The sequence below is a fragment of the Myotis myotis genome, unplaced genomic scaffold (assembly GCF_014108235.1).
Source record: "Myotis myotis isolate mMyoMyo1 unplaced genomic scaffold, mMyoMyo1.p scaffold_m19_p_4, whole genome shotgun sequence".
Lineage (NCBI taxonomy): Eukaryota > Metazoa > Chordata > Mammalia > Chiroptera > Vespertilionidae > Myotis > Myotis myotis.
The window spans coordinates 612,131-629,642 of record NW_023416346.1 but is presented as its reverse complement, the minus strand read 5'-3'; the positions used below and the strand labels follow the sequence as shown (position 1 = coordinate 629,642).

At 40.5% G+C, this 17,512-nt stretch overlaps 1 long non-coding RNA gene across 8 annotated transcripts in view; it reads right to left on the bottom strand.

The window, feature by feature from the left end:
• The window catches only part of LOC118653895, a 159,549-nt gene that overhangs the window by 58,046 nt on the left and 83,991 nt on the right, over nucleotides 1–17,512 (bottom strand). For 7 of the 8 annotated variants that reach the window (XR_004966912.1, XR_004966914.1, XR_004966909.1 and 4 more), the window contains 3 exons: nucleotides 14,802–14,893; nucleotides 14,210–14,294; nucleotides 13,844–13,939 (listed from right to left, as the gene is read on the bottom strand). This is a non-coding gene — a long non-coding RNA (uncharacterized LOC118653895). The remainder of the gene's footprint in view (nucleotides 1–13,843; nucleotides 13,940–14,209; nucleotides 14,295–14,801; nucleotides 14,894–17,512) is intronic. The other variant, XR_004966913.1, reaches the window with a different exon arrangement.

Genomic DNA, 17,512 nt, shown 5'->3' with positions numbered 1-17,512 from the left:
CTCTTCTCCAAGAGATGAGTACAAATGGTTTTATCATTGGTTTCCATCTAGCCTTTGGGTAAGCCTTCTGTAGTTTCCTCTGTCCTTGAGTACTCTAAGGGCATTTGCCCAGCGACCCATCTTTTTGTCTTTGGAGGCTGGAGCGGAAGTAGGGTAGGGCCAGAGCAGAGCCAGCAGGCAATCTTTATTTGCTTTTCTCCCATGACCTTACATATTACTTCATAATAGTTGCCCCTGAGTCTCTGTGCAAAAGACTGGCATCACTGAGCTTTATACCACAGTCTGTTATTTGGATGATTTTTGTATTATTATGAGCAGATAATATCCTATGTTCAGTGTCCATGTTACAGTCAAGGTATCCTCATTATGATTAATTGCCATCAGTCAACAAGGCTTGTGTCTTTGCTTCATGGGAGAAACACAGAATTGTCTCTATGCCAAAGCTCTGCAGATCAAACAAGAACCAAGGTTTGCTGAGGAAGCAGTAGGTACCTGGGGGAAAAGGGAAAGTGGTAATTCTGCTCTTAGGGAGTCACAGTGCCTGTACTTGAATGGGTTATAGGAGCTTGGGACCAAAGACACTTTCTGCTGAAAGATCCAAAAGTTGAGAAACTCAGCATTCATATTCATATGGCAGCTGGAGCAGGAGTCATATGAAGGCTTCACTGGGCTGAACATTCAAGATCACTTTCTTCACCCACATTTCTGGCACCCAGTGCTACTCTACATGATTTGTCTCTCTTCAGCAGAGTAGTCTGAACTTCTTTTATAGAGACTCAGAGTCAAAGCTGGGATTAGAAACTGCCAGTCCTCTGAAAAGCTAAGCCTGCAACTGGCAAAGCATCATACTTGCAATATTTAATTGGTCAAAGTAGTTACTGAGGAGCTAGATTCAAGGCAGTATAAGAATGGTTACCTCTTCTTAATGGAGGCATAACAAGTATTAACAAGAAGAAAAGTAATTGATCATGGCCATTTTGGGGGACAAGGTACCACATGCCTCCCTTCACTCTCAAAAGTTTTCTGGCTTATAAAACAAATCTGTAATCCTAAAAGTCAGATAGTGGTCACTCTTAAAGGAGGGATAATTATTGTCAGAAACATAGTGGGGTTACTGGGGTGTTGGGAATGTTCTGTACACTTGTCATTTGTCCATTTTGCTATATGAAAGATACACTTTAATCAAAAGTTTACATAAATTGGAAAATATAACTACAAATCAAAAAAGGTGACTGGATGATAAATTAGAAGGTAACCATGACCATTACTTAAGACACTTGGGAGTTAAACTACCAGTCTTCTCCCCCCACCCCATCCCCATCACACACTAACTTCTCCCACTTTTCCAACTACTTTGAAGGGATGATGGCTTGTACAACATTTTACAGAATGAAGAGGAAGAGAGCTAGGCTTAGGTGATCAGATGGAGAGAATGGGACACTGGAAGGAAGGAGTGGAAAGCCATAAGTAGGAGGACATAGAGTGCTGAGAATGCTCAAGAGGTACTTGTTACCAGGATATGACAGGAATTAATGTTTCAATGGTCTATTCAACCAAAACTTCCTCAGCTCTCAAGAAATGTTTTGGAGTTGGGGCAGGAAACCACAAAATGTCATTGAAACAAGAATTTCAAGACATTAAATAAAGGTTAAGAGGAATCTTGGCTATTGTTAATTGCTAATTGCCTACTACTTAAGGACTTCCAAAATAGACACTCAGTTGATCAAAGGAAAAATGTAAATGCAGATATGACCCTACCAAACACTCACCCATATACTCATTATGTGTATCCACATACACACAGAGGGGGGAAAAGGGCAATTTCAATAAAATAAACCAATAATAATAGTACTTACAGTGTCTATTACCATGTGCCTGGCACTATTCAAAAACACTGTATTTGTAGTTGCCCATTAAATCCTCATACAAATACACAAGGCATTGTTATCATCCCCATTTTACAGATGAGAAAATGAAGGCACAGATGGTGCCATAACCTGACTAATGGATTTTTATGTTGCCATTGTGTGCACAGGACTAACTAAACCAGGCACTCAATCAGAATTCTTAGCATTAAAACATCACTTTCCAGAGCAGTTATGGAAAAAAAAGCATATTCAGCTGCACAGGTAAAGTTTAAGAGGCAAGTTAGTCCAAAGCATAAAACTACAAGCCTTAGAATGTATCCATAAGTATTTATGTCCTATTTGCTCTATTTAATTACACTTAGGGATGCAATCTCGGACTTTGTGGAAGGCTGGGAGGAAATGGTGTGTGACCATATAATCTGCTAGAGCAAAGAATAAGGGCTTCCCATAATTCCCATCTGTCACTGCTCCCCAGAATAAACAGAACATTTGCACATGGACTAATTTTTAAAATATTGCAAGGAGCATGCCAAAGGTGCCCGGACTCATTGCTCAAAGCTGGTCACTTCTGAGACATGATCAGCTGTTTCATCACTGTGGCCCTAAAAGTCCCTTCGTACCAGAGCAGTGACCAGCTAAATATAGAAGTTTCCCTATTTTAAAAAAGTTTCAAATGAGCTTGCAAAGGGTCATCACCACAAGTCATCAGCAGAGTTCTGCAAAAACCTGGGCCAGGCCATCTGGGTGGCATTCAAATAATACTAAGGCAACCACGGCAGTGACAGTGAGAGTAGCTCCTTCTCAGTGAGGAACTCATTGAAGCAGATCTTGCTAAGTGTATTCTTATACACACTCTCTTACTTCATGCTGGCAATTGCCCTGCATGGCAGATTTTATTATTCCCATTTAACAGATAAAAGGAAAAGTTAAAAATGGGCAAAGTATTTTAATGGACATTTCCACTAAGACAAATACAAATGGCCAATAAATACATGAAAAAGTACTAACATTAGTTGAAATGCAAATTAAGACCATGAGATATTATTACTGACCCACTAAAATGACTAAAAATGAAAAGTCTGACAATGCCAAGTGTTATCAAGGATGTAGAGCAAGTGGGACTTGCCTATATTGCTGCGGAGACTGTGAAAAGGGATGGCCAATTTAGAAACCAGTTTGGCAGATTTTTATAAAGTTTAACTTACACCCACCATATGAATCAGCTGTTTCACTTCTAGGTATTTACCAAAAAGAAATGAAAGCATATGTACACACAAAAACTTGTAAAAGACATATATAGCAACTTTCTTCATATTAGTCAAAGACTAGTAACAATCCAAATGTCCATCAACACAGGAATGAATTAACACATACAATGAAATGCTACTAGAAATAAAAAGGAAGGCAATGGAAATTAAGGCGAAAATAAACAAATGGGACTACATCAAAATAAAAAGCTTCTGCACAGCAAAAGAAACCATCAACAAAACAACAAGAAAGCCCACTGCATGTGACAGCACATTTGCCAATGTTATCTCTGATAAGTCCCTAATCTCCAACATTTACAGGGAAATCATACAACTTAACAAAAGGAAGATAAACAATCCACTCAAAAAATGGGCAAAGGGCCTAAATAGACACTTTTTGAAAGAGGACATAGAGAAGGCCAAGAGACATATGAAAACTTGCTCAAAGTCACTAATCATCCCAGAGATGCAAATCAAAACAACAGTGAGGTACCATCTCACACCTGTCAGTGGGAATGCAGACTGGTTCAGCCACTGTGGAAAACAGTGTGGAGTTTCCTCAAAAAATTAAAAATAGAACTCCCATTTGATCCACTAATCCCACTTCTAGGACTATATCCCAAGAAACCAGAAACACCAATCAGAAAGGACATATGCACCCCTATGTTCATAGCAGCACAATTTACAAAATTCAATCATTGTGGAAGATAATGAACAACATAAACTGATGAACAAAAATAGATCCAGAGACAGAGAAGCATGGAACAGACTCTCAAACTTCAGAGGGAAGGCGGGGTAAGGGATGTCACCTTTTATTTGGAACAGAGCTCCTAAAGCCCTTATAATTTGTCTTTTGTTATGTTAATGAGGTGACCTTTTGAAAGCACCTAAGGATGAGGGCTCCTTGCAAGTGGACCCAAGACTAAAGGGTTGGAACTTTCAGTCCCTCCCCACCCCCACCTCTGGGAGAGAAAGGGGGCTAGAGGTTGAATCAATCACCAATTGCCAATGAATAATCAATCATGCCTAGGTAATGAAAGAAAGAATGTTTTCAGGAAGAGCAGCATACCTGGAGAGAACATGGAAACTCTGTGCCCTTTCCCCACACCTCACCCTGTGTATCTCTTCCATCTGGCTGCTCCTGAGTCATATTCTTTTATAATAAATTGGCAATCTAGTAAGTAAAATGTTTTTCTGAGTTCTGTGAGCCTTTCTATCATATTCATCAAACCCAAGGAGGGGGTAGTGGAAACCTCTGATTTATAGCCAGTAAGTCAGAAGCACAGGTAACAACCTGGATTTGTGAAGTCAGGGCAGTCTTGTGGGACCAAGTCCTTAACCTTTGGAATTTGACACTACATTCAGGTAGATAGTTCCAGAATTATGTTGAATTGTGGGACACCAAGGTGGTGTTGGAGAATTGCTTGATGGTTTGGGGAAAATCCCCATACTTTAGAATTAGCACTAGAATCATTTTACCTACTCTCTGGGAGACTTGGCTTAATAATTCATTCTGGCTCAACTTCCTTCCCTCGATCTCCTGCTTCCCCACTTCCCTACTGGTTATTCTTGGAAACACTTCTTAGTAAATTGCTTTCCCAGGAATCCTCACTTCAGAATTCACTTCTGGGAAATCCAATCTAAAACATGCTCCAATTGTGAAACACCAAAGTGGGACCTTAGAGGGCCATAGGAGTGCACTGGGGTCAGAGCAATCTTCTAAGAAGGAGCAACATTGGCATGTGCCTGTTTGTGTGCATGTATGTTGGGTGGAGGTAGGAAAGAAAGCTGTATGTGTGGGAGGATCCCTCAGAACCAAAGTGACTTTGGGAAACAGCAGAGTCCAGTTTGAATGGAGCACAGTGCACACATGGGGAACATGGGAAAACAAGAGGCTAGACTAGCTGTAAGGGATGGAGGTCATGAAAGTCAAAGTCAACATTAAAAAATTGATCTTCAGGGCAATAGTGAATCATTGAAAGGTCATACCCTAGGGAGTAAGGATATCAAATTTACTCTTTAGAAAGGTTGTTCTGTTTGCTATGGGAAGAATATGTTTGAGAGGAGCAAAACAGGAGTCTGGTAGAAGATAAGAGGCTTTCTCAAACATCCTGGGCATAACTGAGAAGGGATCATCTAGATGGAGTGGGAGAATGTGAGTGCATTCAAGAGTTGTTCCAAAGTTACAATCATGAAGACTCCGGTTTTGATTGAGTGAGTGAGTGATATATGGGGATGGGTAAGGAAAAAGAGGAAGCAAAAATGATTCTGAGTGTCACAGGTCTGGGTACTCAGGAATCAGGCCATTATTTGGTAATTGGAATGCAGAATGTTAATTGGAATGGGTTCTCAGGATTGACTCTTGTTAGGGAAAGAGAAGAAAGTTGGACTGTGATGCAGTCTCAACAAAAATCTCACTTAGTCAAACTCATGGGGAGCTGTAGAGCTGAGAGGGTCCTGCAGGAGTTGTTCACCCATATCAGCCAGTCTTTGGATGCATATTACTCTGGGGGACAGCATATAACCTTCAGCTGAAATCAGCTGCTGGAGGGAATTGAAAGCTGAGCCATCAGCTAACAATCTTCCCAGCTGCTGAGGGAATAGGTCCTTCTGTCCCAATGAGAGTACTGAGCAGCACAGCACAGCATCATCACAGACATTTAAATGTGAGATGCTTGCTAGTCTTATAGTGACATACAGAAAGCACCTGGTTCTCTGTGTCTAAATTTCAGAAGTAGATAAAATAATCTGGAGAAAAGGGGTTAGATGCTGGTCTTGGTCTCTTTTGGTTCATAGACACCTTTAAAGGTTCCAAAAAAAAAGTTTGCATAAAATTTCAGGAACTTGTCTTACTTTGGGTTCCTCCAAAAGCAGACCCTGGGACAAGAGGTTCATTTGGGAAGTGATCTCATGAACCATGAAGAGGGAGTAGAGAAATGAGCAGGGAAGGGAGAAAAGGCAATAAAGAAACATCAGTGGGCAGGTGGGCAACTGGGGCTCAATCCTGAAGAACACATCCTAGGATTATTCCACCCAACCAGCAAAGGAGCTGAGGGATTTGTCTACCACTCTACCATCTTCCATCCCTCATTGGTTGTACATCAAGCTGGTGGCATTAAATCTCTGGCATTTCTGGTTACCTAAGACCCATTGTGTGCCCTGTCCCTATCCCCTGCAGACTTTCTCTCTCTCTCTCTCTCTCTCTCTCTCTCTCTCTCTCTCTCTATATATATATATATATATATATATATATATATATATATATATATATATATGTATATATATATATATATATATCTATATCTATATCTATATCTATATCTATATCTATATCTATCTATCTATCTATCTATCTATCTATCTATATATATATATATATATATATATATATATATATTCCCATGGCCAGAGAATACTGGCAGGCAGAGAGGTGCGGATGTTTACAGTAAGAAACCAGTGGTGAGAGCTAGAAGACACAGTTAGGTCACCAAGATCAGCCCCAGGACTCATATTCCTGGTTAAGAATTGTTTCCAGAGAGGACTGAGGAACACCAAGATGACAGAAAGCATAGCCAGAGAGGTAGGAAACAAATCAAAACGATGTGGTGTCATGTCAAAAGTGGGAAGTGATCAAGATACCAGATGTCTAGGCTACCCAGCTTCCTCCAACTGGGTCCCCACTAGAGGCACTGAGGAACTTACTGCTGTCAGTGAGTCTGTGTTTTCTGTTGTACCTCTGAGCTCCCCAGTTCTGACAACTCAAAGACCAAATGGAAGGCTAGGGTTGCCAAATGTTGGAGAGCAGTTTGGGAAATTAGGGTGCAGTGCTTAGGGGGTCAGTATTGAAGGGGATATTTAATTCCATTCAGTTAGAAGAGGCCCAAAGAAAAACAAACCCTTCAGCTATAATTTCTCACTGGGCTTCTTTCATGTAAGTCAAGGAGTACAAAAGACATCTTCCATCGGTCATAAGTGTCAAAAGCCAAGAGGTCTGCAGCTATTATTCTGCTGACCATTTAAACAGCAAATCAAGTTCCTTCTGCAAAACAAGATTCTAAGTCCAAGTTCCAAGTTCAACCACTTGAAATGTTTGACTGGAATAAGCAATGAAGTCTCAAAAGTAGCTTTACATAGGGGGAATTTCTTCAGAATTGGGCTGTATTGGTTTTTGTGGTTGTTATTGCAGTTGTTGAGTACAGTTTGCTTGCTCCTGAAAACACCTCCTGCTACAAACAAATTGCCATTGGACAAGGGGCTGTTGTCAGGGGACAAAATTCAGCATACACAAATCTAAAGAAAGGTTAAGAAGAACTTGGTAACCTTGGGATAGTCTGGAAATGAGCAATGCCAACAACAGTCCCAGCATACAGTGGATGCTCAGTGAATAGTGGTGGTGGCTGCTGCTGATATTCTGTAGGCAAAACCCACTCTGATAATTTCCTCACTCTTGGGAGAGACAGATGGGCTGATACAGCTGATATATTTATTCATATCTTCACTAGATTATAAAACCCTTAAATGCAGAGATTGCAATCCCTATGTTCTCTCCACCTTGTGTCCCTGTTGACCAAATCACATGCAAGTGAGCTCCAATTACCCAGTGCCTACAACATTGTGTCTTCCCTAGATGATTCTGTTGATCATTTCACAAAGATTTGGGTAAAACAGGGAGGGGGATCATAGATTAAAATAAAAGGGCAGAGCTCCTGCATTGTTTTTCTGCCTTCCTACTGCTCAGTGATCCTGAATGAATTACTAAATTCCTCTGAGTTACAGTTTCCCAACCAGAAAATGGATAAATCACACCCTGTATACAAAGTGCCCTGATAAGACAATTGGAAATACAATCAAAAGTTTATCAAGTGAGATCTCTCAACTATAATAAGAATTAAACCATGACATTTGGTATAAAACTGAATATTTTGTTAGTCAAATTCCATCAAAATTATACTTAGGTACATTAACTTAATTTAAGAACTAGTGGCAAATTATATTACTATTTGACACATTACTGCTCTGCATAATTATTCAATCAGAGCTCCCCTGAAACAAAGTAATGCTGGTGCAACCTAAGTTTTTTTAATTTTAAAATAGTTCAAGAATACAGAAAAGTATCAAGAATAATATAATAAACATGCATACACCTACCATCCAGCTTTTTTGAATATTCACATTTTGCCTTATTTTTCTTCACAAGTTTTCTTAAGAAATAACACATTGGCAGTCCACTTGAAGCTCCTTATATATCCCTTTCTTATCCCATTCCTTTCCCTCTTTTTCCAGGGGTAATAACTTAAAACAGATGCAATTAGTGCCATGTGTCACATGCCCTCAGCCCACCTTTGGTTTCAGCCTGCAGCCATTCTGGCAGTGCCCTACCCCCTGGGCCCAACAAAGTCTCTGCTTCTTTACTCCAAGGCTTCCCTCCACATAGAAAAGTAACCAGTCACAAAACACATTTGGTTTCCAAGAATTGAACAACTGTATTATATCCAACTTACTAAACTATATGCTAAATCTGTTTCAACTCATAGCACATTGACATATAAAGGTGCTTTTGAACTTGAAAAATCTCAGTACAGAGTAAATTTTCCAATTAGATGCAAATTTTTTTATATATAGAAGACTTAGAATAATATTTTAGCAAAAATATTAATTTCCTGTAGTAAAGAATTACCTATTGCACTGAATTATCAAATAACTATCATGTCTTAAACTCTTATGTTTCTGTAGCTCTTTCTCTTCATGATGCAACTTTACATGTAGCATCTCAGTTGAGTCTTTCAACTCCATAAGAGTCTGATTTATCTGTTCCCCACACACATAGCACAGTGCTTTACACATGGTAGGCATTGAATGAATAAATGAATGACCTACCCTTTTATTCATGAGACTACTGAATCCCCCAAAGATTAAAAAAAACACATGGATTACACACAGTTAATTAGTGTTGGATCTGGAAGTAAAACCCAGGTCTATGCACCAAAATTTTATTCAGAACATTTTAAAATCTATATAATAAGGTCAGATTGGCTGGTCAGTGTGGCTCAGTGGTTGAGCATTGACCTATGAATCAGGAGGTCGTGGTTTGATTCCTGGTCAGGGCACATGCCTGGGTTGCAGGCTCCATCCCTAGTGTGGGGCATGCAGGAGGCAGCTGATCCATGATTCTCTCTCATCAATGATGTTTCTATCTTTCTCTCCCTCTCTCTTCCTCTCTGAAATCAATAAAAATATATTTTAAAAATAATGTCATATTATCTTTCATAATTAGTGGTTCCTAAATGGTTCTTCATTAAAAACCAGAGAATGCTTTGGTTGGTTGATCAGTGGTTAGAGCATCAGTCTGTGGACCACAGGGTCTCAGGTTCAATTCCAGGTCAAGGGCACATACCTCTGTTGCAGGCTGGATACCAGCCCTGGGTCAGAGGACATGTGGGAGACAACCAATTGATGTGTTTCTCTCACATCGATTTTTCTCTAGGTCTGTTCCACTCCACTCTCTCTAAAACTCAATGGGAAAAATATTTTTTGGGTGAGGATTAACAAAACAAACAAAAATTCCAAAGATTCTTTGATTAGAAGGGACCTTAAAGAGGCAATGATCTGGTCTCCTAAATAATATCTGACTCCTATCCTGGCTCTAGTCACAGCTGACCTGAATGAGGCCACCTTCAGTAAGAAGAAGCTACTTCCTCCAAAGGATTTGGACAGTCCTGCCTCCTTGTGGCTTCCATCTACTCTTCCCTTTAAATCTTCCATGACTCAAGCAGAATCATACATACTCATTTGACTTGGGCCCCATCCCCCAAGTTGGCACTGAATAGTAGAGCAGAGTTGGCTCGGATAAGAGCAAAATCTGTTTCTAATTGAAAATAGATTAAAGTTCAGTACAGCTTTGATCAGTGATTAGTATTGATGGTGATGATGAGCAAACTAAGCAGAAGTTTGCACAATGACAGGTTAGAAAAGTCAGTGGGTCCAGTTAGCTACTGATCCTCTCACTGTTGGTGTCACATGTCATGCACTCTTAGATCCTAGATCCTTAAAGGCCCTTGGAGATCATCCAATCTAATATTTGTCCTATGGAAAATCCCCAAAGTATTTTCAAACTTCTGCTTAAGCATGTCCAAGGGAGAGAACTTAGCTCATTCTGAAGCAACCCATCTCATAGTCACACAGACCCATTTGCCTAAAAGTTCTTCCTGTTAGCTTGAAGCTGACATCTTTTAATATATATATTTGATTTCAGAGAGGAAGGGAGAGGGAGAGAGAGAGAAACAACAAATGATGAGAGAGAATCATTGATCAGTTGCCTCCTGCACACCCCCTACTGGGGATGTGCCCACAACCAAGGTACATGCCCATGACTGGAATTGAACCTGGGACCCTTCAGTACGCAGGCTCTATCCATTGAGCCAAACCAGTGAGGGCAAAGCTTCCATCTTTTAATTTCCACCTATTGGTCCTTGTTTTTCATTCTGAGATTTTAAAAAGTTTTTTTGTCACTCAGCCTTTCTGTAAATATTATAGGATCCCTTTTAATATTGAAGAAAATAGTCCTCATTCAACAGATAAATTTAAGAAGGATGGAAGCAGCACCTAAGGACTTAGGATAAGGCAAATACTTTTTCATGTGTTAGGTTTTTATAATTTGTAATTCTTTATTAGAGTAAATTTTCTATTTTCTATTATAGTAACTTTTATAATTTTGCTATGGCTTCACTGGTCATCAAAGAAGGAATGTGCACTCTTCTATCATGTATCAAGTCCATGGTGACACCTCCCTTCTCATAACTTAGTGTGACCTTGTATTTTGGCAGTTGACCAGAGCAAATTAGGCCTCTGAGCTAATCTGGTTGGCAGTCTGATGTGTGGTAATGTAGACTAAGTATGGTCTTTAGTCTATATGCCAAAAATCAGTGTGCTGGTTTAGCCATCTCTTTGAATCTTGGTTTCCTTTAGTTAAAAAAATCTAGCTTTCACTACCCACCTCAAAAGTACATTTTAAGAATTAGATATGCTCATGTATATAAAGTACTTGGCACCATGCAAAGCATACAAAAGAAATGCTCAATAACATTCTCTTCCCTAATCTTCCTCCCATTGCTGCTTTTGAAATCATGAATACCCAGTTATAAAAAGGAATTGCAATGTGGTACCATGGAAAAACCTATAAAATTATCTTCCATTTTAAGCCCATATTGCTAATTTTAACACTGAGGCCTGAAACTACTGATGATCTCTGAGAAAGTCACTTAATTTCTCTAAACCTTAGCTATTAAATATATTGAGTTATATGCTTCCTAGTCTTAGGTGTAGCTTTAAAAAACCTATACCCAAGCCAAGAGACATATGAAAACATGCTCAAAGTCACTAATCATCTGAGAGATGCAAATCAAAACAACAATGAGATACCATCTCACACTTGTCAGAATGGCTATCTTCAACAAATCAACAAACGACAAGTGCTGGAGAGGATGTGGAGAAAAACAAACCCTCGTGTACTGCTGGTGGGAATGCAGACTGGTGCAGCCACTGTGGAAGACAGTATGGAGTTTCCTCAAAAATTAAAAATGGAAGTCCCATTTGACCCAGTAATCCCACTTCTAGGAATATATCCCAAGAAACCAGAAAAACCAAGCAGAAAGGACATATGCATCCCTATGTTCATAGAAGCACAATTTACAATAGCTAAGATCTGGAAACAAATCTAGCTTTCACTACCCACCTCAAAAGTACATTTTAAGAATCAGATATGCTCATGTATATAAAGTACTTGGCACCATGCAAAGCATACATCAGCAGACAAGTAGAGTAAAAAACTGTGGTACATCTACACAATGGAATACTATGCCGCTATAAAAAAAGAAGGAACTTTTACCATTTGCAACAGCATGGATGGAACTGGAGAGCATTATGCTAAGCGAAATAAGCCAGTCAGAGAAAGATAAATATCACATGATATCACTCATATGTGGGATATAATGATCAACATAATTTGATGAACAATAATAGATCCAGAAACAAATGGCGGGGGGGGGGTGGTTAGAGAGCAACCAAAGGACTTGTATGCATGCATATTAGCATAACCAATGGACACAGACACTGGGGTGGTGGGTGCTTGCCTGGGGTTGGAATGGCTTGGGGGGGGGGTCAATTGGGGAAAATGGAGACATATGTAAACTTTAGATAACCAATCAATCAATCAATCAATAAAATAAAATAAAAACCTATACCCAAGATATCTTTCTGAATCCCCATCAACAAAGCTGTTCAAAGGACTCTAGAATTTCTCCCAAGTCTTTTATCATCTCCAAGGTCAACTTCCCAAGAGTCTTTTTTTGCCCAGATTATCTGGAATCTGTTTATCTAAATACCTCTGTATACTCCTAGTGGTTTCTGATGCACCTTATGTGATATATTTTACAGCATAAGAATATCTATAATATAGAGTCTTCTGAAATTCTCAGTGTACCATGGAAATTCAGCAACCTATAATACTTAGCAACCCAACCCAATTCACCTATGGGAGGAGGGGTTTTTAAAGGCATACAGACTTGATAACAGCTCTCATGGCTGAGTAGAATGGGGCTTGACTCTAGGGTTAGCTTAAGGTCATGCTCAGGTATGTGGCATTTCTGACACAGTGGCCCAGACACATGTCTCTCTGGATAAAACTGGCCCTGACTCCTGGCATGCAGTTGTGGGGGGTGGGGGGTGACATGGCACTATTGGGTTGATAACCAACCAGTTCTTAGAGAACCCTAAGGTTCATCACACCCCTCACTAAAAGAACTCCAGTCAAGTACAACAGCTTTGATACTAAATCCCACAGTTTTAAATGAATGCCAGCCCAGCCCATCACTCATTTATTTGAAAATCAGCAAATATTTATTGAGGGTCCTGTGTACTACATCTGTTATAGGAGAACAGGAAAATAAATCAGTTTTCTCCTCTGCATAATTCTGGACAGAGGTATAAGGTAAACCTTCTGAACTCTGCTAACAGCCCACAGCTTCCCTCCCCCAAAGATCTTGCCAGTGCTGGGCCAGGTTTATTCAATATGAGTTCCTTGATTAGGGCAACTCATTCATGGGGAGGACATTTATTTACCTGGCTAATGCAGACATTTTCTAAGAAAGACAATAAGAATGAAGCTCAACCAAATCATTTATCTTCCAGAGCTTAAAATAAATGAAGAGGCTATGGTGGTAGGCTGGGGGAGGGGATAGGAGATTTGGGGAAGGAGGAGGATGCAAACTCTACAATCTCACTGATTTGAGACCAAGGTTAAACAAGCCTGACAAAGTGGTTCATCAAATTGGAGGCAAACCCCACATCTATTGGATCTCATTAATTGCCAGGCTGGGTTATTGTCAATCTCAATCAGTTCAGCCCACTACATGACACTTTCGTCTGTCTACACTTGCTTCCGCCTTCCATCTATTGGTGGCCTGACTCCATTCCCAGAAATAATTTCACTGTTTTCTGTCATGCCTGCTACTGGCTGTCTGCTGGGAATCCTAAAAGCCCTGCAGGTGGTGAGCAAAACAGCAACTGGTGACTCTCATTTACCAAAAGCCTTTCTATTTTTAATTTTTGATATTATTCCATGCTAAAGTTTCCTTTCTCTCCCTCCTACCCTTTGTGGTATTTTTAGGCTGTGCTGGCTCTTCAGAACAAGCATCTAGCTTGCTGGGCACTGCAAATAGCTTTCCCCCTTACCTGTCAGTCACAGTGTAGTACAGGCATGTGTCATGTGGAGAGCTGGGCGTTTCACTTCAGCTTTTTACACGGGTTTTGCTTCTGTGTGCTGCTAATCTGTCAAGAAATCAAAGGCACACCAGCCTCAAAAGGGAGGCCGTGGCCCCACAGCTCCCTACCAGGGTTATTATGAAGGCCCATCCATCCTGTACCAGGGCTCCAGGAAGCAACTGGCAGCAGACAGGGAAAGGCAGAGATCAGGGATCTGAGAAGGGAAAGGCGATTTGGGTGAGAGGAGGGTGGAAAGGGGCATTAGGGATCAAGACTTGAAACATGAAAGCACTCTGGGGATGCTGCAGTCATGACTGCTTTTGGGCAAGGACAGACCTGAAAATTATCTGAGATGCTTGCAGGGAAGACCAAAGGTCCACACAGCCCAGGGTCTCCTCTGTCAGGGGTAACTCAGGAGCTTCTATGGGAAAGAGAGAGGGGTGGAGCAAGCTTGTGAGTCATCCTCCTTTACATTATCCTCCCCATCACTTCTACAGGTGCAGGGAAAGGACTTACAGCTGTCTGGCCCTCCCTCAAAAGCTATTGGAAAAGAGTCAGTTGTAGAGTCTATTAGGGCGCTTGTTCTCAAAGTGTGGTCCCTGGGCTGAAGGGTGAACAGAACTGAGCAGATCACAGGACAGTCACCGTGCTCTGCTAAGGACACTCAGAAATTCTGAGCCTGGTATAGAGGAATCAGCCCCTTCTGATTATATTCTACTTGGTTATTCTTATCCCACTAACCAGTTCAAAGGCAGATGCATTGTCTTCTCCAACCAAAGCTGGTGATAGAAAGATCCATGGGCAGTATATAGGGTTGCTAGGACCTAGAGAATATCACAGGGGTGCTGACCAGCCCCAGCTGTAATGGGGGTATAGTACACAACTATAGCCTATCCTCCCAAACTCCACAGCATTCCTTGCTCCTTACAAAAACCTTCCCAACCAGCTCCTTGACGTCAGAAAGCCCTTTAGCAGGCATACTTTTCCTTCCACAGCAAAAGATGCTTAACATTCAAAGACCTGCAGAAGAAGCACAAATGTAAATTGACAGCAAAATATTTGATCCAAAAAGCTAATTTATTCTGCAAAGGATATTTTGATAGGAGGGCACTATCATGCATTTGGCCCCACATCATCCAAACTCCGATACTGAAATCATGATAGCTGGTAGACTTAATTCACCTGAAAAGTTGCAACATAAAAAGCATAGTAATAGTTTACATTTTTCTAAGTCAATTCTTTCTCGGGGCATGGTTCCATTTAGCTAAAGAAAATTGGCAGAGCTGGCCCAGTCTTCCATTCTACTTGTGAACCTAATCAAGGTTTTACCTGCTGATGGTCAGTGTGAAGTGTCCTTATAATTCACTAGTTGCGTCAACAATTATTTGTTGTGTCTCTGCCATGAACCAGAATGTGACAAGGATGAAATCTTAACTGAAGTTCTGAAAGTGACCCATTTCTCTGTGTATCTCCTTGGAAGGTCACTCTTTGCTTTACTCAAACTATTTTCCAAACTCACTGGCCTGGCTGTCAGTATCCAGGTTCTTTATTTCTTGGTGGGTATCCCTGTGCTCTCTGACCTGGTGGATTCACTGTGTAAGCAGACTTGTAACCACTACTTGAAAAGGGTAACTCTAAGGACGTAGAGCTCCCAGTCCTCACTGATAACTTTCTTAGGAGACAATAACAGATTTTTCCAGAACAATCTCTTTTTTGAGGTAAAACTCTCCATTATACCTAGCCAGTTAACTCTCCCAAGCCCTGCTTTGGTACCTATCTCTCCCAGTTTTGCCTGGGGTTCTGCTTGTGTTGGTGATGGTACCCACCTTGTGTTGTGCACTTACAACAGGAAGATCAGAGGGCTGGGTACTTTATACAAATGGCCCCGTTTAAATTTCTTAGCCTCCCTACAAAATAGATGTTATCCTCATTTTACAAGGGGAAGGGAGGAAACTTGCTCAGGCTTATACAGTGAATTGATGCTTTTTGCTGCTACATTATCCAGAATTTTGACAAATGCTGAAAAGCCAATGATTCAAAATTATTTTTGAATTGTCCCCTCCCAAAAGCATGCAGGTATGCAGGAACATCCTATTTCACTACAATTAATAAGAGGAACTGGTAGCACATTAACCCAAAGGATTTATTAGATTATATAACTTGGTTTATATAACCTGGAAGATATGCACTAAAACAGACTCTGAAGGGAATGGCAAGAACTTCTGTGCCTATCCTTGGAAGAAGTTCTGGTATAGAGGAAGGACTGAAAGAGAAGTCCTAAGTCTTGGGTGTAGTTTTGTATGGCCACTCACAAATCCTGTGACTTTGGCAATAGTCCTTTATCTCTCCAAGCCTCAGTTTCATCATCTGTAAAATGGGAACTATAATACCTGCCTTACCTGCCTCACATGGACAATCAAATCAGATAATGGAGGGGTGTTTATCAATATACCTGTCAATAAAGAAGACAATAAATGCCTTTGTGTGTTCTAGCAATTATGGTTCATACACAATGAATTTCATAGGCACAGACTCAAGTTTATAAAATTGTAGCTTTTTAAAAATTTCCTATAAACTGGACTTAAAATTATCTGAGGCTCCCAACATCCTGATAGAGTAAAGATAGCCTGATCACTAATAGGCCATCAGACACTTCAGTGATTTTCTCAGTTACTCAGACTGAAACTCAAACTCTGAATTCCCTGTGCTATCCCTCTCCTCCTGGGCTGAAGCTCAGTTCCTGTCTTACTCAAATGCTGTCTCAGCATCATCAGGAAGAAAGGACTTTCTTTTTTAAATTTTATTTATTTTTATTTAAATTCTTTATTGTTTAAAGTATTACATAAGTCTCCTTTCCCCCCCACTGACTTCTCCCCGGCTGCCCCTACCCCCCAACACATGCCCTGCCCCCCCCCACTGTGTCCATTGGTTATGCTCATATGCATGCATACAAGTCCTTTGGTTGATCTCTTACCCTCACACCCCCTGTGTTTCCTCATAGGTTGTACAGTATGTTCCATGCTTCTATGTCTCTGGTTCTATTTTTGTTCATCAGTTCATGTTCATTATATCCCACATCGGAGTGATATCATGTGATATTTCTGTTTCTCTGACTGGCTTATTTTGCTTAGCATTATGTTCTCCAGGTCCATCCATGCTGTTGCAAATGGTAAGAATTCCTTATTTTTTATAGCAGTGTAGCATTCCATTGTGTAGATGCACCACAGCTTTCTAATCCACTCATCTGCTGATGGGCACTTAGGCTGTTTCCAAATCTTAGCTTTTGTAAATGGTGCTGTTATGAACACAGGGGTGGATATATCCTTTCTGATTGGTTTTTCTGTTTTCTTGGGATATATTCCTAGAAGTGGGATTACTGGGTCAAATGGAAGTTCCATTTTTAATTTTTTGAGGAAATGTCATACTGTTTTCTACAGTGACTGCACCAGTCTGCATTCCCACCAGCAGTGAAAGAGGGTTCCTTTTTCTCCACATCCTCTCCAGCACTTGTCCTTTGTTGATTTATTGATGATAGCCAGCCTGACAGGTGTGAGATGGTACCTCGTTGTTTTGATTTGCATCTCTCAAATGATTAGTGTCTTTGAGCATGTTTTCATATGTCTCTTGGCCTTCTCTATG